The sequence below is a fragment of the Polistes dominula genome, unplaced genomic scaffold, assembly GCF_049000335.1.
Source record: "Polistes dominula isolate Pdom_NZ unplaced genomic scaffold, Pdom_raw_medaka contig_26, whole genome shotgun sequence".
Classification (NCBI taxonomy): Eukaryota; Metazoa; Arthropoda; class Insecta; order Hymenoptera; family Vespidae; genus Polistes; species Polistes dominula.
The window spans coordinates 1,966,470-1,990,289 of NW_028300939.1; the positions used below are offsets into that span (position 1 = coordinate 1,966,470).

Here is a 23,820-nt window from a genome sequence, read left to right on the forward strand (position 1 = left end):
TAGTAATACTATATATATATATTTATACAGTAGTAGTAGTAGTAGTAGTAGTATTTACATTCATTAATAAGCAAATATTATATATATATATATGCTTCTTATTAGAATTTTATGCAAATATAAAAATGCAATGAGGAAGAAACATGAAATTATTATAACCGTTAATCCCATAGATATAAAATAAGAATTTGTAATTACATTTTTATCCCATTAATTTATCTTTTTATAGATCTACTTATATTTTTCATATATATATATATATGTAAATATAATTATTGAATAATATTTCAAATAATTATAGTATATAATTTAAAGTCAAGAATTTCCATACATTGATAAGATAAGGAATCAACAAACTTATACAGAAAATTAATACATAAACAAAAATACAAATTAAAATCAAAGTCAAGTATTCTGCTATCAGAGTATACTAATGAAAGTAACATAAAGTGAGGGTTTGAGTTTTGGTTTATGGTGTGGGTTTCAATATATGGGTGTTCTTCATTCTATCTCTTTTCTATCATTATTCTTATCCATTACACACAACTACTACTACTACTACTACTACTAGTAGAACTAGTACTACAACTATTCAAGATGAAAAGTACTCCAACGTCTTACCAATCTGATATCCGTTTCTAACTGAGATTAAAGCATCTGAGATTAAAGCATCTGAGATTAAACTACACTGATGACTAGGGATATTCAACTAACTTACATGGAGATCCTTTTTTTTACTTTATTTTTATTTAATTTCTATCATTCTGTCTCTCCTTCTTGTTCGATAGAAGATTATAAGGTTCTGTATAATCAGTTAAAGTTTCTTTGCAATTGCTAACAAAATTAAACCATTTTTTCTTTCAAACCTTTCTTTTAAGAAAAAAAAAATATATAAAGTTACTAAGTAACTATTACTAAAAAAAAAAAAAAAAAAATATGATTTAAAATTGTTAGATAATAATTAACATTAAACGTCTCATGTATAACAATTTCTATCATAATTGTTCAAATGATGTTCATCTATTTAAAAAAACAAAATTATGTATAATATTTTACAGTATATATATATATATATATATATATTGCAAAAAAAAACAATAATATAATACAAATTTGTTGACTGTTTAACTGTAAGAAATATTTGATTGAAATATAATGTCGCATTTTAACCTGAAAATTTGAACATTCAAATAAATTTAACCAAACAACTTTTCATTATTGATCAATAATTAATTAATCAGACGATAAACAATCTTTCTTTTATCTGGTATGCAAAATTTTTTAATATACAATAATAAAAATCATCATTAATTTGTTTTTTTTTTTTATTGAAAATATTAGAAATAATTTGACACGCGTAGTAACGACGCCATTACTTTTTAGTCTCCATAATACTTTTCAAAAAAAAAAAAAAAAAAAAAAAAACAATTGACAATCTGTTATTTGATTGATCACGATAACATTTAATTATTCTCATACAATGATTTTTTTTCTATTTTTTTTTTTTTGTTATCTTGTAAAAAGTCGAAAGTACAAAAGCAATTATAAGAACCGTTAGTTGTTCGATTTATAATAAAAAAGGAAAAAAAGAGAAATAGTAGAATAGAAAGGATGCGGGTTGGTGGTCAAGGTCTCGATCTTTGAGTTAGGAAATAAAACAAGGTAGGGTGAGTTAATCCTTTGAAAAAGGTCAAAGATATTTTTCCCCTTTCTCATTCTCTCTCTCTCTCTCTCTCTCTCTCTCTCTCTCTCTCTCCTGCAAGTATTTCTTTGTGTATTTTCAATCTCCATTTATCGATCATGTTTTTCAAAGACATGATTTGTAAATCTTATTTCTTATGCACGTGTTATAAAATATTATTATTATTATTTTTTTTTTTTAAGGTTATGATAAATCGTATTTTACATTAGTTTCAATGATAAGGTTTATGTATAAGGTTTGAATTTTTTCAATTAATTATTTTCAAGTTTGAATATTCTAATTGCAATATTGCAATATATTTTATTTTATAATTAATTATATATAAATATTATATAATATTACAGTTTAATTATATCTCAATTTTTATATGACATAACCTTACTTTTTATATTTAATAATAATAATAATAATAATAATATTTATATACTCGTATATATAATTAATATAATATTATATTAATTAATATTATATATATATATTATATAATATTCAATTATTTTAATTTATAAACAACATAACCTCACTTTTTATATTTAAGTAATAATAATATTTAATAATATTATATAATAATAATTAAATAGTAATATTATACTAATTAATATTTATAATAATTATTATATGTTAATTTATAAACATATATTATACTAGGTGAACCGAAAAGTAATGTAGTCGCATTTGAAAGCTTTAAATTCAAACAAATAAAGTTGCAACAATAATTAATTAATTTTTAAATATTAATAATAATAATAATAATATTTATATACTCGTATATATAATTAATATAATATTATATTAATTAATATTATATATATATATATATATTATATAATATTCAATTATTTTAATTTATAAACAACATAACCTCACTTTTTATATTTAAGTAATAATAATATTTAATAATATTATATAATAATAATTAAATAGTAATATTATACTAATTAATATTTATAATAATTATTATATGTTAATCTATAAACATATATTATACTAGGTGAACCGAAAAGTAATGTAGTCGCATTTGAAAGCTTTAAATTCAAACAAATAAAGTTGCAACAATAATTAATTAATTTTTAAATATTAATAATAATAATAATAATATAAATCATCAATCAAATCAAATGATCAACAACCTTTGTTCATTTAGTTCACAAATTTTCTAATATCATATCCATAAAAATCAATGAAATTTTTATTTGAAAAAAAAAAAAATTATAAAAAAATTCACGTAACATACTTAGAAACGACGTTACTTTTTGGTCACCCTATTATTGTGTTAGTATTCTTTTATCTTAGTGTTTTTTTTTTTTTTATTTATATCAAGGAAGTTGTTACAAAGCGTGCCAAGTGTTTGGTAATGAGCCGGTGTTGTCTCTTCCTTGCGAGTTCGTTCGCCCTTACGCATCTTCTACGATATATTCATGTATGTATGTATATGTGTGTGTGTGTGTGTGTGTGTGTGTGTATATTCGCTCGAGTGGTCACGCGTGTAGAGAGCCTTGACCTGCCACCGTGGCTTTCTCTCCTTTTTCCTTTTTTTTTCCTTTTCTATTTATCCATTTATCTATTTATCTATTTTTCTTTCCTTACATACACAAAATTGATACTAATGATGTATGTGTGTAACATATGTGACTTAAGCTATTAAAAAGCCTAATATTTTCTTTATTAGTGTTAAAATTTTAATGGTAATGTAAATGTAATACATTTGAAGCTTTTTATCTCTTTTTCAAAGTATTATTTTCGGCAGGTGTTGTTACAATTGTTTAAAGTTCTACCTGCATGATATTCTAACCGACCTACTTATTTATTACAATGGCACCTGTGTGAACAAGTAACGCGTATTTTTTTTTTTTTTTTCAGATATTTTAACTGTTTTCTTTTATTTTCTCATTCCTTTGATACCAATCTTAACCTCTTTTCTGTTACAAGTTCAAACAAAGATATGATTGTTTGGAAAATAGAATACTGAAATATATGTGAACAATTATAAATTGAATAATTGTAAGTAAACACGTGTTACAATGTAATATAATTATTTAATTGATTATATTATTCGTTTAATTGTAGGAACAATAAGAAAAGGTTATTCTTATTAGGTATACAGCATTGTTTCCGCCATCTTTCTATGAGCCATCTGTAGGAAAATAGTGGAAACAAGGTTGTACACTTAATACAAGAATTTGGATACTCAAAAAGTTTGAAAGGTTTGATCTGTGATGGTTTAATAAATTATAGAAGTAATTTGAATTAAATAATTGTAAAAAAAAAAACACGTGTTACAATGTAATATACCTAATTATTTAATTGATTATATTATTCGTTTAATTATAGGAACAATAAGGAAAGATTATTCTTATTAGGTGTACCACTTTGCTTCCGCCATTTTCCTATAAGCCATCTGTAGGAAAATAACGGAACTAAAGTACACCTAATACAAGAATTTGGATACTCAAATAGTTTGAAAAGTTTCAAAGATGGTTTCATAATTTATGAAAGTAATTTAAATTGAAAAATTATAAATAAACACTTTTTACAATTAAATACAATAATTTATTCAATTAATTAAAAATATATATTCATTTAATTATATAAAAAAAAAAAAAAAAATGAAAAGATCAAAGACTCTCTTCATTGAAGAATTAAAAAAAAAAAACTCAAAAAGGATTTGAGATTGAAAAGGTTGAAAGGTTTTCTAAGATGATGTATGATGGATTGATGATTAATAATTTATTGAAGTAACTATAGAAGAATAATAACACCAATGAAAGGGGGACTATCTTTTGCACGTTTCCGTGCAAAGCTTTCTATCCTTTTCCTACTCCTTCATGGAAGCGTAGCAAAGTAAAAGAAAAAGGAAGAAGAAGAAGAGAGTCTTGGTCAGGGCCGTAGTCAGACCGAGGTCAATGTCCAGGCGGCGCCTGTAAGATCCTCGAACCAGCGGCAGAAACGACGGATAGTGGGGCAGGTCGTGTTTTTAACATCGAGAAAAAGAAAAGCAAAACTTACAAGAGGTTCTGCTTGTGTACGGTAGAAAAGAGGATACGGAAAGAAGACGACATATAAACACACACACATAGACAGACACACACACTCAGATACTTGTTTTAGTTTCCACCAATGTGCTTGTTTGGTTTGTTGGTTGGTTACTTACTCCTTTCGGTTGTTTGTTTGCTTGCTTGCTTTCTTTTTCGATATACCACGTGAATTCTATTTTATTTCAATTACTTTCTATAATAGTAATTCATACTACTTTTAGTTGTATCAGTTTTGTTTTGTACATGAAAGTTTTAAGGTTAGGTTTATAAATGTTTTATAGTAGGATTTATTAACATTGTTCTAAAAACAATAATCTTCATTTATTTCACTCATTAAGGGGTTTAGTAGAATGAAGGAATTAACAATCAAATACATTGCACATAGTTGATTTTTTTATAATTAAAAAAAAAAACAATAGATTATTTTGAAGATGGGTGTGTGTGAGGATCATCAGATTCATCGAACGAATCACACAATGCATTGCATTGTATGTTAAATTGTTTTTGAATTTTATGGATAAATTGATTATTTTTGCAATTTATTGTTTGATAAATTGAAATCAAAAATTAAACAGTAAATTATTTTGAAGATGTGTGTTTGTGTGTGAAGTTCAGCAGACAAAACAAATCACACGAAGTTAACAAAATCAAATGCATTGCATTGCATTGTATATTAAATTGTTTTTGAATTTGATGATAAATCATTAATTATTTTTGCATCGTATTTTTAAATAAATTGAAACTAAAACAATGTAAATTAATTTTAAAGTGTGTGTGAGTCATTCAAATCACTGAACGAATCACCAGCATTGAACTCACCAGCATTGAACTCACCGGCATTGAACTCACCAGCTTGGAATAGAAAAGCGACTAACTTTTTCGGCGTATCAAATTAATTTGACCATTGAAAACAATTTATTTAACAAAAATAAGATCTTAACAATTAAATACATTGCCTATTATATTTTTTTTATAATTAAAAAAAAGAAATAAATTATTTTAAAGATGGGTGTGTGAGGAGAATCATCAAATCACTGAACGAATCATACGAAGTTAACAAAATCAAATGCATTGCATTGCATATTAAATTGTTTTTTTAATTTCATAAATAAATTTATTATTTTTGCACATTAACATTAAACAAATTGAGACCAAAAAAAATTAAATTATTTTGAAAATGTGTGTGTGAGAATTATGAGATCATCGAACGAACCACACGAAGTTAACGAAATCAAATGCATTGCATTGAATATTGCATTGTTTTTGAATTTTATGAATAAATTAATTATTTTTGAACATTATCATTAGACAAATTAAAACCAAAACTAAATTAATTTAAAGATGTGTTAGTGTGGAGGGGTTCATTGGACAGAAGGAATCACACGAATAGAAAAAAACCGTGGTATCAGCATCAGTTATTCGGCTTTCATCGTTCGTTCGTTACTTACACGAATTGAAACTACGTTTAAAGAATATTAATGTAAATTCCATCATGAAGTATCTTTCTATCTCATTCTCTATCTATCTTTCATTATCTTTCTTATTTTGTTTCACAGTAGAAAAAGGTGTTTCCTTTAATTCGTTTATTCGTTCATTCACTCGTTCGTTCGTTCGTTCGTTCGTTTTAAAGTTAGTATAAACGACATTACGAAGCACGAAGTTGCTCAATAGTTACGTCCCTGACTTTGAACCAAGGCATTCTTCACCGTGGGAATGCTGTGAGAGAAAGAGATACATAGATAAAGATAAAAGAAAGATAGAACTCTAATACACGAGGAGTCAGTTCACACTTGTCTCAGAACTAAATAAAAAAAAACTAAATCCTAACACCAACATAAAACCAAATTCTTAGATCAACAAAAAACAATATTCTGAGACTAACCAAATTTTTCAATGAGGTGATTTAAGGGTAGATGGTTAATATCAGTCAATCAGATGATAAATAATTGAAATAATTGAAATAAGAATTAAAGAATTGATGGTTTTAATATTAAACGTGTAGTAACACTCGTTGATCTGTCAAATGATCGTTTCCTGTCATTTATAAAGAAAAAAAATAACAATTCGATGAAAGTGCGTATAAAATTTATACATTACACATTTATTGTTAAATAAATTAATAAATAATTAATTTATCGTATTAAATATACAATATAATAATAAAATAAATAATAAAATATTACATAATTATTAATAATATAAATATATACAATTTTAATTAATTTAATATCTAACACAATATTATTTAATAAAATAATTATTAATTATTTAATAAAATAATATATTGTGTTAGATATTAAATTAATAAAAAAAATCAACAACGATCATTTGACAAATAATTTTTAACACAGTAAATAATTAATTATATAAATCAAAGTGCTTTTTGTTGTTGTTGTTGTTGTTGTTGTACGTTTAGTGAATTTTCAGTTCTCTCTCTCTCAAAAAAAAAAAAAAAAAAACCCCCCTAACATTTATTGTACAAAACACATCCCCCATAAAAATAATCTTTCTCTTTATTCAAATAAGATGATTTTCAAAATGTCTTTCAATTTCAATTTTTCAATTGTGTTTCATCACAATTTAAATAAATAGATCTAGCAAAAAAAAAAAATATCTTCACTTTCAATGATAATTAACTTGCCACGTACCTTGCCGTGATATCCACACGTCACCTTTAATATCTGCTTCTCTTTCTTGTTGCTTTCACCTTGTCTCTCTGTTCACACGATATTATCTATACATATACATATACATATATACATATATATATATATATATCACTTCAAAAAAATTGTCAAAATGTCAAATTTTTCGCGTCTACACACAACGATGATCGCAAAACTTGATCCCCAAAATATTCAACAACCGCGTAACGATACTACCGATAACGATATATAACGATCAAAATTTTTTAAGGATTTTTAATTAAGGGACAATTTTTTAAGGAAAACTCAGCGGATAAAAAAAAAAGAAAAAGGGGTCTGGGGGGGGGATGAGGAGGGGGGATGAGGAAATTCGTTCAACGATCGAACGAACACACGCGCACGTTCCTTCCTTCCTCAACACTTGGATTGTTTCGTTTATTTATTAATTTGTCATATGATGACAATTAAACAAATAAAATTAGAAAGATAGAAAAAGAGAGAGAGAGAGAGAGAGAGAGAGAGAGAAAGAAGAATAAAAGTCCAAAAATTAATCGCACGAAAAATTAAAGCAAAAAAAGAAACAAATAAAAAAAAAAGTGGGGGAGAGAAAAAAAAGGGATGAAGAGAGAGAGAAAAAAAAAAGGTAAAAACGTGTTCCTGATAGGTAGGCTGTCGACACGGGTCTGTCTTCGAGGCGGCGCATCGGGCCCACTTTATAAACCGAGTAAGACCCCGCCACGAGTACTGGAAGAGTCTACTTTGCCGATCTAACTTACAAAAGGATTGGATGTAACCGGTTAAAGATGCTACACTATTGGCCAGTTGAATCTAGCGGTACCGTCGCTACGTACGAATAGGAGGGGGGCCTGATGATGGGTCGGTGGGAAAGGGGGAAAGGGATCGATCCTCTTCTCATGCTCTCGTCTCTTTCCTCTCTACGAAAGAACTTCGAGAAGCATACGACGATCTAAGGGAACTAACTCATAGTTTGTGTTTCCTTCTTCTTCTTCTTCTTCTTCTTCTTCTTCTTCTTCTTCTTCTTCTTCTTCTTCTTCTGGTGCTGCTACTTCTACTTCTATTTCTTCTTCTTCTTCTTCTTCTTATTCACCAGTCCAGGTTAGTTACTCCCTGTAATTAGGTAACAGTGACATTTTACCGTTTTCCCATTTTGTCTTCTTTTCATTCTGTTACTATATATATATATATATAGTATTATCAAATGTTCTATTATCTATTTATCTCAATTTAATTATGCAACAAAATATAAAATCTTTCTTTCTACTTTTTTGTATTTATAATAATAATAAATAAAAATATTGATCCAGTTAATATTTATTTTATTACAATTTTTAAACAATTAATATTTAACAAATAAATAAATAAATAAATAAAAATATATATATATATATATATATATATATATATATATATATATATTTCATTAGGTAGCTAAGAACCAACATATATTGTAAATTAATATATAATATTTATATTAATAATTAAATAATTTATTTATAATATTGTAAAATTGTTTAATTGCATTAATTTTATAACTAAGTTTTATAAATATTTATAAAATTTTATAAAAGCCTCGTAAACTAGCCTCATGAAAGAGCCTTGTCAACGAGCCTTATCAACGAGCCTCGTGAAAAAGCCTCATGAACGAGCCTTATCAACGAGCCTCGTGAAAGAGCCTCATGAACGAGCCTTATCAACGAGCCTCGTGAAAGAGCCTCATGAACGAGCCTTATCAACGAGCCTCGTGAAAGAGCCTCGTGAACGCGTTTCATGTTAAGCGTGTTATGTTAGGCGTTTCATATTAGGCGTTTCATATTAGGCGTTTCATGTTAAGCGTTTCATTTTAAGTGTTTCATGTTAAGGGTTTCATGTTAAGCGTTTCATTTTAAGTGTTTCATGTTAAGGGTTTCATGTTAAGGGTTTCATGTTAAGTGTTTCATGTTAAACGTTTCATGTTAAGCGTTTCATTTAAGGAATAAGAAAAATTTGTTTGCATAGTTACGGATCGATGGTGTATCGGTGATGATAGTACTGATGGTAGTTGGTTAACTTCAACGTTACCTTTGATTCCCATCGGCCATCTGTAACTGCCATAACTCGGAATACCCAAGATAGGACGGTTATGTTGCACACGCGTTAAATTAATCTTACTCGTTAGTTTTTTTCTCTTACCTTGACCTTCCTTCATACCATCTTGATCTCTTCCCTTAAACCTTCCCCCTTGAACCCCCTTCAACAAACTCATTAGTATGGGCCACCTGCCGATGTTATGTCGTGTTTCATCTTTCTTTAAGATATACCTAATTGTAACTATTATTTCTTATCTTTTGCAACAAGACACACATCTCAAGTAATCCTACACACACATTACTAACACTATTACTACTACTATAAAATAAAATAATAATAAATAAATAAATAAATAAACTAATAATAATAATAATAATAATAATAATATATTATAATAATTATATAATTGACGGATTATTTATAATTATAAATAAAATTTTAATTAATTTTCATAATTTATTATATCACATATAAAATAATTTAATATAATAATTATATAATTTATTATAATATATTTTTAAAATATAAATATTTAATAAAAATAATAAAATAAAATATAAATATTTATATTCTAATAAATATTACAAAATTATTTTATTTATATATATAAGAAAAAAAAATCAACTACATGAACTTAGTACTATTTTTATCAACCCTACAATAGATAGATAGATAATTAGATAATTAGATAAATAGATAGACAAGGGTGAGAAAATAATAATTGGAAAAGTAACGTCGTCATTCGTACGGTAAATTAAACTTGTATGTATGTATGTATACATGTATATATGTATGTATGTATGTTGTATAGGAACATAATTCATAGATGAAGGCCCAGCAACGAAACAATCGTACCTACCTAACTGTCGGTAAGAAGGATTCACCTTCCTCCTCCTCCTCCCACCTCCTCCTCTATCCTCCTCCTCCTTCCTCCTCCTCTATCCTCTTCTTTCCTCATCCCTCTTTCTCTTTTTCTAGCGAATAGCGGACGAAAGGTGTAATTTGAGTTTAAAACGAACAACATGTATTCAAAGTTCACGTTCCAAGATCTTTTCGGAACAGAGAAATAAAAAGAAAGAGAGAAAGAGAGAAAGAGAGAGAGAGAGAAATGACGACTATGATGATGATGATAATGATGATGATGATGGAGAAAAAGAGATAGAAGTTTAGAAATCTCTGTCATAACTTTAACTTCCATGCAGTTTCAGCACCGTAAAGGTAATGGCATTTACCGACGTCCGAACCGTGAAACTGTTGTTATTCGTAAAACGACGAAAGAGAGATGTAAAAAGGGCTGCTGTACAAGGGAAAAAAGAAAAGGGGAACAAGGGAACAAGGGGGTAAGTGAAGAGAGAAAGAAAAAGAAAGAAAGAAAGAGAAGTTGAGATAGTAGAGTAGGATTTTGAGAATTTTCTTTCTTCTTGTTTGCAACATTGGAATGTGAAATATCAAAAGATCTCTCTGAACAATTTTTTTTATTCAATTTAAACCAAATTTTATATGGTTGTGTTAAAGTTATTTATTATGGGAGGGGGGGGGGTAGAAAATATACTATAGGATTAAAACTAGCTTTATATATATATTTGTAAGTCACTTACATAGGTTATTTACAACCAATAAGGGTTGATACGTACCATTAGCAATAAAAAAAAAAAAAAGAAACCAAGGAAAAATTCCAAAATTCTAGTTTAACACATTGTACGCCGGCCCCGCGAAACCGCGGGTTTCTGAGTTTGTCGCTTGAGTAGCTGCCCCACGATGGCGCTCAGGCTTTAAATGTCTTTTAGGTCGCCGGCGTACAATGTGTTAAAACAAAAAGATCAACAAAAATGTGATGGAATTCGAGTTAGATGAATTCCCCTCCCCTTCCCCCTTGCCCTCCCGATTGCACGGTGTACCATAAAAACAAAACAAAACAAAAAAAAACACTTAGCGACAGGACAAAAGAAAAAAATAGTTGGGTTAGTTGGTGCATGGAGTGGGGTGAAATGGAGTAAAGTGGGGAGTAGTGGGGAGAGGTTGGGGTACCACTTCGAAGAAGGTTGATATAATAGCAAGGAAGACATCCGTCATCGACCTTGAACCAGCTTTTACCCGATGCTTGATTATTCCACTTGATGCCCTGTCCTGTGTCCCGTCATTAGACTCCTCTCTCACTCACTCACTCTCTCACTCATTCATTCTCTTTCTCTCAAGCCTTTATCCTCTATCCCCTTCCTCCCTCCTTTCCTGCCCATCTCCTTTTTTTCATCATCTTCCTGCAATATCTTTTTTCTCTTTTTTTTTTTTGTTTCTTTTGCCTCCTTCATTCCCTTTACCCATCGTTCGATCTTGCAACAGATACTCGACATAATATCCAACGCCCATGGTCAAGCTGTGTAATCATTATATGCTAGCCTTTACTTGTCGCTGTTTTACCTTTTTTTTCCATGTAACGATTTTCAAATCACTCTTCTTCTTTAGTTGTTGTTGTTGTTGTTGTTTTTTTTTGCCTTGTTGTCTCTTTCTCTTCATCGTCATCATCATCATCATCATCATTATCATTATTATCAGAAGCAACAGCAGAAGTACTAGTACTAGGGTACTAGTACCCAACATCATCAACAGCAATGGCAACACAACAGTGTTTTTATATAATATCATCTAAAGATTTTTCTAGGGTTTTTTTTTTGTTTTTTCTTTCTTTTTTAGTAGTATAATATCCTTTGTTGCTAGGGTGATAGCCTTGAAAGAGAATAATAGTTGTAGTGGTAGTAGTAGTAGTAGTGTCTTTAACAAGTTCACATTCAACTATGATAATAGTAGGATGTTGTAAAATGTTGATTTGATATTATTTTAAATTATTTAGTAAATTATAATAATGCAGAAAATAATAGCACTATTAAAAAGTAATAAAAAAGTAAGGTTAGTTGTGTCATATGTAAATTTGAAAAAAAATTGTAGCGAAATAATTGAATTGTAATACAGCACCATCTATTGAATATTTGCAGAACCTAGAAACTTAAATAACCTTTAAATAATAAATCAATTTTAAATTATTTAGTAACACACAAAATAAGGTTATGTAAATTAAAATAATTGAATTGAAATACGAAGCCATTTATTGAATAATTAAACAACTTACATAACCTCTAAATAATAAATCAATTTTATAAATTATTTAGTAACACACAAAATAGTAAAGTAAGGTTATGTAAATTGAAATAATTAAATTGAAATACCATCTATTGAATAATTAAACAACCTACATAACCTCAAACTAATAAATTATTAAATTAGCAATAAAAAATACAAAATATGTAAAGAATTATACAAAATGAACAAAAAAAATTACATTAACAATCCGTAAAGGAATTTCTTTTTTGTTTTGTTCTTATTATAAATAAACTATAATAACTGTGTGTATGTGTGTGAGGTTACTAATTTAAATTTGCTAAGAATAGCATGTCGAGGTTAAAGAAAATTGATGATCGAATTCTAATGTGAGAGAAGTTGTTTCTTAAAAGATTTGAAGTATATATCTAACTGTAAATAGTTTTTATACCATAACATTTCAAACGTGCATTATATGCAAATGATATTACCATAATATATTCAAAGAATCGTGTTCGAGTTTGATTGGTTGTGTCAAGACATGAAAATGATATTCGATCATTGTATACGAATGAATCAAATGATCATCTCACATACTTTAGAAATTATATGATCATCAATATCATCTTAAATTACATTAACAACGTTACATAACCTCTCATACATTAACATAACCTGTCATGCATTAACATAACCTGTCATATTATTTGAATTAATCGATTTATCACAATTCCCATGATATTATTCGATATATATATTTGATTAATTAACATTTGTGAATAATTATTATAACAAAAAGATATTTTCAATACGTGGGCGTACTTAAGAACTCGTTCAAATTAACAGTCATGGCAGTTATATTACTCGAGGTTAAGTGTCTTCTAACCACGTATGAGAGATACTCTTATATACTTTACGATCTTCTTCTTCTTCTTCATCTTCTACTTCAAAGCGAATCGAATAATATTCATGGGGAATAACCTAACTATGCTTAGGCTAAGTGGTTTAAAAGAAAATTATTCAAGAGTAGTTGGTTATTTAACGTTGGGTTTTTTTTTTATAAATGTTTGAGGATTTAAAAATACAATGTAAATGGGTTGCAAGTTTTTCATATGGTCAAACATATTTTTTTTTTGTTAACTTAGGTTAGAATATAACATTGGATAAAAGTATAGTGTGTTTGTATTATATTAGTAAGTGTATAGTGATCAATGTGAATGTTAGAAAACATTTATTTGGAGGTTATGATCGATGTTATGGTTGATGTTAGTAATTTAGGTTAGTTACAATCAATAGGAATGTTAGAAAAATTTATTTGGAGGTTATGATTGATGTTATGGTTGATGTCAGTAGTTTAGGTTAGTTAGAATCACAATAGGAATGTTAGAAAAATTTATTTGGAGGTTATGGTTAATATTATGGTTGATTTTAATAGTTTAGGTTAATTAGAATTAATTGGGATCTCTAGCACTTGAATACGCTATCTGGTGGCTAAATTCAAAATTAGAGGAGATATGTCGAATTGCTACGCCACGCCCTTGCCAGAAATTCCAATAGGAATAATTAAAATAATTTATTTGAAGATTATGGTTGATGTTAAATAATTTTAATTGATTATTGCAATTTAATCGTTAACAAATATTTTACATGAAAATCAAATAAAAGAAAAGAAAATAATTGCTGCATGTCAAAATTTTAATTAAAATATAAAACCAATTTGGTTTTTATTAAAGGTTTGCATCCAATGTTACTCGAATCCACAGGTTTCTGCATAATAAATAAAATTAAAAAATTCTATATCAAAAATATTCTATACAATAATAATAATAATAATAATAATTAATTAATAAGATAAAATAATCGCGCATATCAAAATTTTAATTAACATGTATAAGCAATTTGATTTTAATAGGTTTTGCACCTTAAACTTCCTTTAATGCGCACCTTCTTATGCATAAAATAAGCATCAAGTAGATTATCTTAAAATTAGAATAAAATGAATCGAATCTTTTTATATTTTATTTATTTCCCACGAAAGTATTTCCATGTGTGTGCTCGTGATTAAATTATATAAACTTGTTCGGGGCTACTATATTACACACACCTGTATTCCTGTTGCTGTTGCTATTGCTGCTGCTGCATGTTACCTTTGGAAGAACGGCACTTCCAATTCCCGGAAGCGTTAGAATGTTAAAAAGAGGAATCAAGAAAGTAAGTAACGTGTATCCTAAGTAAAGAAGATAAGCATGGATAATCGAAAGTCAAGAAGATAGAAAGAATTTTAAAGGGGATGGGAAAAGAAGGGCCCTTCTTCTTCTTCTTCTTCTTCTTCTTCTTCTCTTCCCTTTTCTTATTCTTCTTCCCTTTCTTCTCTTATCAAGGAAGAAGTCTGAAGTTCCATTCTTTTTCTTTTTATTTTTTTATCTTCTTTTCTTTATCCCTTTAACAATTTAAGATCAGCGATTGGTTCCAGATTGCAATACGAAAAGCCATTGTTCGCAAGTCATGTTCCTTCCCCCACCTCTGACACCTCTCCCCACCTCTCCACTCATCCCCACTTCTCTTTTTTTTATTTTTATTTTTGATACGTCGTTCAAAGTTGGCACGCGATTTTGCTTTTGTTTTTTACTTTTTTTTAAATCTTCATCGAATATTATTTTTATTATTATTATTATTATTATTATTGTTATTAATGGTAGTGGTGGTGGTGGTGTTGGTGGGGGTTGGTTATTTCTTTGGGTAAATCGATTCGATTCGCTCGATCCATTTTAACGTCGTTAAGGTTGAAGATGATTACTGTGAGAGAAGAGAAAAGAGGATCATAGGAAAAAGAGAAACCGATTTAGCAATTTTTTTTATTTTTTTATTCTATTTTGTTGTCATTTTATTTTTCTAAAAACCTTTCCTCTTCGTCGTAACTTGTATTACTTGGTCGTACCTAATCAGTGTGTAATAATAACTATAATTCTCATTTTAGATAATTATTTTATCGATATTTTATTAAATGAAATAATTGCAAATAATTTTATCAATTTACTTTATAATGATTTGAAAAAAAAAAAAAGGAAAAAATGAAAATCAATTGATACTTTGATTGATATTTATTAAAACCAGTTAAACTGATTTTGACGAGTATATACGTCGTGAAGAAATAACAGAATTTTGTGTTACAACTGGTATACTCGTAATGCGTAAAAAGTATTTATCATTTACTATTTAAATTGTAATTTGTATTAACAAAAAATGAAATATAACCTCAAATTTGAAGATTAGTATGAAACAATATTCAATATTTGTAAATTACTATTATAATATTTGTATTTTTATGTTTGGAGTTCATTTTATTCTCATAAGTAAGCAATTATAACCTCAAAACTTGTATTGGGTCGATTGTAGCGCCACACAGCGGTGCTCACTTCCAATACAGAACGGCACACAGTTAAATGGCGTAATTGTTAACTTGCTTAATAATTATAGATTATTTATAATATTTAAAATATTATAAAACCAGTTAAACTGTGTTAGTTTCATGAATAAACTGAGTTGCGTTACACGCCATGTGTAAAAATGACCATAAACTATTTAAATTGCAATTTTTATAAAAAAAAAAAAAAAAAGATGAAACATAATCTCAAATTTGAAGATTAGTAAAAAGAAAAATTCAGTATTTGTACATTATTAATTTCTTTATTACTTTTACAGTTCATTTTAACCTCAAAACGAGCAATCTTAACTTCAAAACTCGCAATCTAACCTCAAAAACTCGTAATAGATCAATTCTAGCGCCACACAACGGTGCTCACATTATTAATTTCTTTTTTACTTTTACAATTCATTTTAACCTCAAAACGAGCAATCCTAACTTCAAAACTCGCAATCTAACCTCAAAAATTCGTAATAGATCGATTCTAGCGCCACACAACGGTGCTCACATTTAATACAAAACGCCACAGAGTTAACTGGTTAAACGTAATACTACTTTTTTCAAAAGTAAAATTAATCATGAATGAACGAGTTAATGTTATATCGAATAGAATAATAATCCACCCCCGTTTAAAATCCCCATTGCTAATCATATAATCACTATACTTTAACCATAAAAGAATAAGAAGAATAAGAATAAGAAGAGAAGCATCGACTATCGCGTGTTAGAACCAATCACAGACATCGGGGTTTGCTTTCTACTCTTCTGAAGAGAGAGGAAGGGTTCATGGTCGGTCAAGGACTCTCTTTCTCTTCTTTATCTTCCTTCCTTTCCTTTCCTTTCCTTTCCTTTCCTTTCATTTCTTTCTTTAGTTTTCAAAGGATAAGAAACCAATGAAGCGAACCAAACGACGAAAAGGATTCAAAGTGGGATTTCAAGCTTTCATCCCCACTCTTCCTTCATCTTCATCTTCAACTTCAACTTCAACTTCAACTTCATGTTCATCTTCATCTTCATCCTTCTTTTTTTTTTCTTCTTCTTCCATTTGTAGAAGAATATCCCATGCCTTCTCCTGTTAATCTAACACGAAACTTCCCAACCGACATTAATTATAGTTATTACTCATTAGATCATAAATTACAAGTGTTTTCAAGGTTGAATGACGTGCGGTCGGGGTCGGTCTCGGAGACAGTTTGATTCTCGATTCTCATTGGTTGAATATTATTATGAAAAAGTATTAGTTAATTAATTGGTAAATCATTTTTTTTTTTATCTGACAACATGATTTAATTATTATTAACTGGTTAAACGGGCATGACGTATAAATACGTCTAAAGTATTTCACGTTTTTTTGTATATAAATAAATGAAAAAAATATATATATATATATTTCATAATCTTTTCATTTATTTTAAAAATAAATAATAATAAATAATAAATAATAAATTTAAATAATAAATAAATTAATAAAATATAATAAATTTAAGACTTTTATTTTATATATAATTTATTATTAATATTTTATTAATTATTATTGTATATTTAATATATATTTGACTATATATTATTTATATATTAATTAAATAATAAATAAATAATAAAAAAAGTTGCGTAAATTAAATGGGGAATTCCCTCTGCGCCTCTTCGTGGAATGCGCGGGAAATTCAAATGAAAGAAAATATACTTTTTCTTTATATATAATTTATTATTAATATTTTATTAATTATTATAATATATTATTAATATATATTTTATTATATATTAATTGTACAATATATTAATTAAATAATAAATAAATAAGAAAAAAAGTTGCGTAAATTAAAAGGGGAATTCCCTGTACGCCTTTTCGTGAAATGCGCGGGAAATTCAAATGAAAGATAATATACTTTTCTTTATATCTAATTTATTATTAATATTTTATTAATTATTAATATACTATTAATATATATTTTCTTATATATTAATTATATATTAATTAAATAATAAATAAATAACAAAAAAACCTGAATAATAAAAAATTGAATTCCCCGGTTAACAGTTTAACAATTTTATTTATATTTCATACAATCCTTTTATTATTTATAACATTATATTTAATTAAACATACAAATACACATTTACATACATACTTTTCGGTTTAAATATGTGTCACGTTGATTGTAAAGAATTCAAATGCCCACATACTCGCATACCAAATTTTCTTTTTTTTTTTTTTTTTGTCTATAAATAATTTCTTCACAACAAATCACGTGTGACGACTGAAATAACTTAATAATATGTTATCATACAAAGAAATATATATATATATATATAATATACATTCGCGTGTATGTTCGTCTCAAGAAAAACTATCGTACAATTATTTTCTCTTTCCTCATTGGATTGGGGGTGGGGGGGGGGAAGAGTAGAGAAGGGTGTCTGAAGTAAATTGAAGTATTTGACATGAAATTCATTTATTTTATTTATATCGTGTCTGTGTTAATATTTAATGAAATGGTTGAAAAAAAAAAAAAAAAAGAGAGATATAATAACAACAATTATCAAACACGGTAATGTCATAAGGTATCTCTATACACATACATACATATATATGTGTATGTGTATGTATATTTGAATTCCCTTATTCAAACCCTTTTCATTCTGTAGAGTTGGTTTCATCGAAGTCTTTTTATCTGGACAGGGTTTGAAAACGATTTCTCTTTCTCTTCCTTTACCAAAGGGTTCTATTTATAGAGGGGATCCAGCATCAGCAACAGCAACAGCAACAGCAACAGCAGCAGCAGAAGCAGAAGCAGCAACTGTGGTAACTCCAGTAGAAGCAGGATCGTATCATCAAGAGGTAGAAACATAGAACTAAAGAGAGAGAATGAGAGAGAAAGAGAAAGAGAAAGAGAGAGAGAGAGAGAGAGAGAGTATAAAGCGAGCATGAAAATGACTTGGGACGAGGTATACCTTAAAAGGGTTCGTGCTCGTAGTACATGGTTATAGTTCGTATAGTTCGTATAGTTCGTATGGTTCGTATAGTTCGTACCTAACCTAAAAGGATAAGAAAATTTCTTTCTCTTTCTGTGAGGAAGTTACTTATGTATTATTCTTGTACCTTTCTATCCATTAGTTTTCTATCCTTCTTACGTGGTTTCAAAGTAACCCTCATAACGTTATACTCAAATGCAATGTATACATATATGTATATGTATAGTAAGTTGCATAGTAAGTTGCATAGCAAGTTAGTTGGGTTAGGCTTCTTTCGATTAATTTTAAATGAAGGAACGATCTATCGGTTAGTAGACATTTGAATAGGTCATTTTAAGTACTATGGTGTATATATATATATATATATATATACAGTGTAATAGAAAATTGTTCTTTTATTTAATTGTCGATGAAAATTATTCTTTGGTTCAGTGAACCGAACTGATTTACTTCGCCAGTTACGGATTTATACAGGATACGTTTTTTTTTTTTTTTTACTTTGACTTCAAGATAATAATCAGAGCAAAAAAATGCCGTTTGTATATATACATACATATATATACATGCATACATATATATATATAGTTAAAATAAGTTCGATCAGACGCAACCATGGTGGCATGTGGTGGTCTTGGTGATGAAGAGGATGTCGCAGATATCACCTTGACTTGCTTCTTTATATTCCTGTCATACTTTTCCTCCTCCTCCTCCTCCTCCTCATCCTCCTTCTCATCCTCCTCCTTCTTCTTTTAATCTTGTTCCTTTTCTTCTTCTTATTTTTCTTCTTGTTGCATCTGTCGTGTTCCTCCAACATTGATTTACAGTTCCATCTTTCTTATCTTTCGTTTACTAATTAACGTAATTAGATAACCCACGTGATTTTCGATTTATTTTACATTCCTTTTTACAGTCTTCTTCTTCTTCTTCTTCTCACAATGTTTGTTTTAATTAAAAAAAAAAAATGAAAGTTTTGACAAATCCAACTTTGAAGAATCAGACAACAAAAATTCTCTTAAAAGTTGAAGCTACATTTATCAGATTGTTTTTGTGTACAAATTATTTTCTATGATATAACCTAACCTCAATGTAGTACACTACACATTTTTACATTAACACTTTAATGGCCGCACGTTTATACAGTCAAACTAGTCACCAACATTAGAAATATCAGACCAGTCAGTCATTTTGACTGGTGGTAGAGAACCATCATCAATAATAAATGAGGTAAAATCATCAATACAAACTATCGACAAAATAAATTGGCTAAACTCTCTTAGAGAGAGAGAGAGAGTGTGCAACCTAACCTATAAAAAAGATTGTAAAGAAAGACACCGATGGTAGACAAGAAAAATAAAAAGAAAAACAAGTGACGAGGGGAATGGGAAAAAGACTCATCGGATCAACCGGTAAGACTTGACGTTTTCATTTTTCACGATTCATTCGCGATGTGTTCAAGATGTTCAACGTAGGGGCCCTGGTGATTCCTAAGGTCGTTAGGTCGACTGTTAACTTTACAACGTGCTTACCTTCACGCGCCTTAAACCCGATAGTATGAACTAGGTATGCTGATATTCTTAAGTATTGCTATTGCTATTCCTGTTACTGTGTTCCTGTTGTTGCTTTTGCTTTTATTTTTCTTATTGCAGCTGCTGCTGCTGCTGTTAGTGCTGTCGGTTCTGCTGGTGGTGTTGGGCTGCTGTTGGTGGTGTTGGTGCTGCTAGGATTGCTACTGATGCTGGTGTTCTTGGTGGTGGTGTTGGGCTGCTGCTGGTTGTGTTGGTTCTGCTGGGATTGCTGCTGATGCTGGTGTTGCTGGTGGTAGTGTTGGGCTGCTGTTGGTGCTGGTGTTGTTGCTGCTGTTGGTGGTGGTGTTGGTGGTGGTGTTGGGGAATTCAATGAAGATCTGACTTACAGATTCGAACAGTTGGTATATATCGAGTTACCTTACCTATAAGGTTCCGTTCATCGGCCTACCGTAGCGAGGAGGAATTTCAGTTGAAAGTTTTCGAGGCTACGCCTCTTCCTTTCCGATTCCTTACGGGACTTGATAATTATACGATAATCGTTTGGATTATACCATTATTCGATATATTCTATACCTATATATATATGTATGTATGTATATGTATGAATGTTATGTATATAGCTACCTCGATTAGTGACCTCCATTCCAATCATGTCGAGTAATCTCGAAATGTTAAATAAAAACAAAAAAGAAAAATGTATACCCCTTTGATTAACGGTTTCTCTAATTGCAAGTGAATTATTTTATCATATAGGAAAGTTCATAAATAATAATCGTAGATCTTATTTTATTTTTTTTAAACATTTTTAACTCCTTATGATAGTATAATTAATAATATTTGTTCAAAAACATGATTTCTTACAATAATGTTATTCTTGCGATGGTCAAGAATTTTGATTGTATATTTTACTGAAAGTTAGGTTAGGAAAATCTTCGTTTAAGGTTAGGTTTAATATAATAATAATAATGTTGTTCTTATAATATTCAAAATTTGGTTGTATATTTAATGAAACTTAGGTTAGGAAAATTTTGGTTTAAAAGGTTAGGTATATAATAATAATATTATTCTTATAATATTAAATATTTGGTTATATATTTAACGAAACTTAGGTTTTAACTTTGTTTGTAGTTTTAGGTTAGGAAAACTTTGATTTAAAATTAATTATATTTATAATAATTTGGCGTAATCAATTTCACATTAATACTCACTTAATACTTTCACACTAATACGAATTTATAAATTGAATTAATTGTGTTTACTTAAAATAAATTTTTGGACATAACCTCTTAAGATTGACAATAATCAAAAAAAAAAAAAAAAGAAAAAAAAGAAAAAAGATTGCAATGCATGTATGTATGAATGAAAAAACACGTATGTAATTTCTATGAAATTGATTGTAGGACTCATCGATTGCAATTTCACTACGGTCGTATAACAGTTTCTTCACTTTTGCCATGAGAGGAAAATAACACGGTGCCACAATATTTAAATCGTTCGAAGAGGTTAGGTTCAGATCGATGCCAGTTGATGATGATGATGATGGGTCAGAAGGATCAGTCACCTTCGTGAATCGGTCAGGGTTGAAAAATTATTATCATCTTTCATCTGTTGGTCGTCGTTAGTAGCCCAGCATGAATGTTAAAGGTGTAGGTAGTATGTCGATATTAAAGTACATGGTTTTAAGTATAGTTTTAAAAAGGGTTTCTTTCTTCTTTTTTTTTTTTGTTCATTTTTCTTGTTTATTTCAAAACGTGTACTCTTGCTTGTAATATATGCTTCGTGTTGTAATTAATATCTAAATTATATATTGTAATAATTTACCTGTTGTAATAATATATGTTAAAGTTGTACTTATAAGATTTATTCCATGTATTACAAAAGTAAGTATATAAATTGTTTTTACTTAAGTTATACTTATATCGATAAGTATTAGGTTATTAGTCCTCTCTACAAGGTTAAAATAATTATTAATCCCTTTTTATACGGTACCAAAGTTTCCTTTCCTCTCTAACACTTGTTATATATTATAAAATTATATACAGTAATTATTATTATTATTATTATTATTATTTAGTATTAATGTTTCAAACAAACAAAACAAAAATATACATACGTATCATTTTATATATCTTTTTCTTATATCGGTCAACATTTAATTGCTAATATACATATTATACCTAACCTTAAACTTTTTCTAACCTAAAACTACAAATTTAAATCTAAGTTTTTTTTTTATTAAATATATAACCAAATTTTAAATATTATAAGAATAATATATTTATATAATTAATTACAATAATATAATACACAATTTTCCCACGTATATATAAAAGCGATTAAAAAAAAACGTGTAATAAAATGCGAAAGTAACCTAAAAACAAAAATAAATCAAGAAAGACAAAAAGAAACAATTTACAGTCACACGTTTAGGTAAAAGTAATTAAATAAAAAAAAAATACTAAATGATAAAAATAGAAAGATAGAAACAGATAGAAGAGAGAGTGTGCAACGTAACAAATATCGTTCGTGCAGGTATGACGAACTAGATGCGTTTTAACCACACGTGTAATAAGAGGAAAAGAGGGGCTGAGGGGAAGAGGAATAGAAGAGGGGTTGACTGAGAAGAAAAAGGAACAAGAAAAAGATGAAGACGAAGAAGAAGGAAGAAACAAGCAAGCAAGCAAGCAAGAAATATAAGAAAAGGTTTATCCTCCTCACAGTGGAATGAGGAAACTACGAATGAGGAGGAAGCAAGGTAAAAGAGAAAGAGGGGAGAGACAAGGGGGAAGCTCGGATGTCACCACCACCACCATCACTACCACCATCACTACCACTATCGGGTTGGTCCACGTCAGGCGTATCAGGGAAACGGGACGACACGCTTCGCGGATGTTGTGCACCGGTGTTCAAGAACTTAGGCTTACAGCAGGCACGTTTTCTTCGTTGGTTACTTGGTAGGTAGGTAGGTTAGGGTATGCCTGTTGCACCTGATACATACGCACTCGAGATACATGTCATTTAGACAAGGATATACGTATCCGACTGGGAGGTCTCTGACCTTTCTCACTGTAGTACTTTGTTCAACAATCTTTTTCTTTCTGGGCATGGTTTTAGGTGTTGGTTTTATTGTATTTTATTATTTTTAGCTCTAGGAGTGTACATTTAACATATCGTGATCAATCAAATGACCCCCAGTGGGTCTAGTAATTTATAAACAATATTTGTTTAAGTAAAATAAGGTTGTATATTGTTCATTATTTAATTTGTTGAAATATACAGTTAAATAGTGTTCATAATGGTAATTAATGTGTTGTGTTAGGTTCAGTAGGTTGTC

General features: G+C 28.7%; 1 protein-coding gene and 2 long non-coding RNA genes across 12 annotated transcripts in view; 1 reads left to right on the forward strand and 2 right to left on the reverse strand.

Annotated features, from left to right (window-relative positions):
* tyn (trynity) overlaps positions 1 to 8,037 on the reverse strand; it is a 46,616-nt gene extending 38,579 nt beyond the window's left edge. The window contains exon 1 of one of the 2 annotated variants that reach the window (XM_015333286.2): positions 7,386 to 8,037. The gene's annotated coding sequence lies outside the window, so the exon portion shown is untranslated. The remainder of the gene's footprint in view (positions 1 to 7,385) is intronic. The other variant, XM_089171570.1, reaches the window with a different exon arrangement.
* Positions 1 to 23,033, forward strand: part of LOC107072946 (uncharacterized) — a 68,536-nt gene extending 45,503 nt beyond the window's left edge. Inside the window, exons 7-9 of one of the 9 annotated variants that reach the window (XR_016176267.1) lie at positions 18,721 to 18,826; positions 20,417 to 20,520; positions 20,607 to 21,185. This is a non-coding gene — a long non-coding RNA (uncharacterized LOC107072946). Of the gene's footprint in view, positions 1 to 8,046; positions 8,629 to 9,398; positions 9,848 to 10,672; positions 15,642 to 18,720; positions 20,521 to 20,606; positions 21,186 to 23,018 lie in introns of those variants that run through there. The other 8 variants (XR_016176266.1, XR_016176275.1, XR_016176268.1 and 5 more) reach the window with 8 other exon arrangements.
* LOC149032877 (uncharacterized) lies at positions 11,732 to 18,714 on the reverse strand. Its single transcript, XR_016176281.1, has 2 exons — positions 16,406 to 18,714; positions 11,732 to 16,276 (listed from the first exon to the last, which is right to left on the reverse strand). It is a non-coding gene; the product is annotated as an uncharacterized LOC149032877 (long non-coding RNA).
* Positions 23,034 to 23,820: the final 787 nt, after the last annotated feature.